Genomic DNA, 1587 nt, shown 5'->3' on the forward strand with positions numbered 1-1587 from the left:
ACACTGGAGAGAAACCCTATGAATGCAATCAGTGTGGTAAGGCCTTTGCACATTATTGTCAACTTCAAAGGCATAAAAGAACACACACTGGAGAGAAGCCCTATGAATGTAATCAGTGTGGTAAGGCCTTTGCCCAACTTGATGGTCTTCAAATATCTAAAAGAACACATACTGGAGAGAAACCCTATGAATGTAATCAGTGTGGTAAGTCATTTGCTCAACAAAGTCATCTTCAAATACATAAGAACACATACTGTAGAGAAACCCAATGAATGTAATCAGTGTGGTAAGGCCTTTGCATGTCACAGTCATCTTCAATTGAATGAAAGAACACATACTGGATAGAAACACAATGAATGCAATTAGTGTGTTTAGACCTTTGAATATTAAACTAGTCTTCACTTTCATAAAAGAATGCACACTAGAAAGAAACGTTATGAGTGAAATCATTGTGGTAAGGCCTTTACAGACCCCTGTACTCTTGAAAGGCATAAAATAACACATACTCTACAGATAATGATGAATGGAATCTGTGGTAGGTTGAGGAAGGTCATTGGTTAATCAAGAAACTGCCTTGGCCCATTTGATAGGCCAGCCCTTAGGTGAGTGGGTTAGACAACAGAATGCTGGGAGGAAGAGGGTAGTGAAGCAGAAGTCATTTCCTCTCCTGTCTGGGGCAGATGTGATGTACTCAGCCACCAGATCAGACATGCTGAATCTTTCCTGGTAAGCGCAGCTCATGGTGCTACACAGATTTAGAAATGTGCTAAATTAATACGTGAGAATTAGCCTAGAAGATGATAGATATAAAGAGCCAAGCAGTGTTTTATTTGATACAATTTGTGTTTTGTTATTTTGGGGCATAACCTAGCCAGGTGGCTGGGACCTGGGGGGGGGCAGGAAACGGCCTGCAGCTCCTTCAACAGAATGGTGCCCACGTGGACAACTGCTTCTACATAAAGCCTGAGAAATCTTGAGAAAGAATAGTGTAAAGCATGTTTTCTTGGTAGCAGCAATTTCTCAGGTCTCCTCTGCTTGCTAGAGGCAAGCAAGCGCTCTCATCTAAGAGAGGCTTCTTGACTGAGCTTTAGCTGCAAAACCCTGCAGCTCTTAAGAGCTCCTGCCAAGAAACACTTAAATGGTGTTGATAAAAGCCGACTGAAATCTTGTTTGTTTTCAGTCATAGCAGGATAAAAGTTGTGCCGTCTTAAAATGTCCCCTTTCTGGGCTTTCCTGCCAGGGCAAACTCTGACTCTTTCAGGCAGGCAGTTAGTGAGTGTGGTCTGGGAGCAGAATGCTGCAGCTTGCTTGCTGACAGGGACCTTGAAACGCCATAGATTTGTGGCAATAAACATTGCTACAGCTGGTACCTCTGCCATGAGGCTGAAAGCTAAGGAATGGGCTGGATCTAGCTGCCAAAGCCACGGCTTTAATCCTGCCCATATTGCTCAGTAATTTAAAAGCTCATGTGGTCAGAGAGAGAGAGATAGTAAAGAGAGATTCAAAAACAAAGAAAACCTTTAAATGATTTACAGTGTGTTAAAATATATATACAGGCTAAAAGTTAAAGCTCTTAAAGTAAAAAAC

General features: G+C 41.9%; 1 pseudogene; it reads left to right on the forward strand.

Annotated features, from left to right (window-relative positions):
• Positions 1-186: 186 nt before the first annotated feature.
• Positions 187-1587, forward strand: part of LOC101985422 — a 5841-nt pseudogene continuing 4440 nt past the window's right edge.

This window comes from Microtus ochrogaster, unplaced genomic scaffold, assembly GCF_000317375.1.
Source record: "Microtus ochrogaster isolate Prairie Vole_2 unplaced genomic scaffold, MicOch1.0 UNK310, whole genome shotgun sequence".
Classification (NCBI taxonomy): domain Eukaryota; kingdom Metazoa; phylum Chordata; class Mammalia; order Rodentia; family Cricetidae; genus Microtus; species Microtus ochrogaster.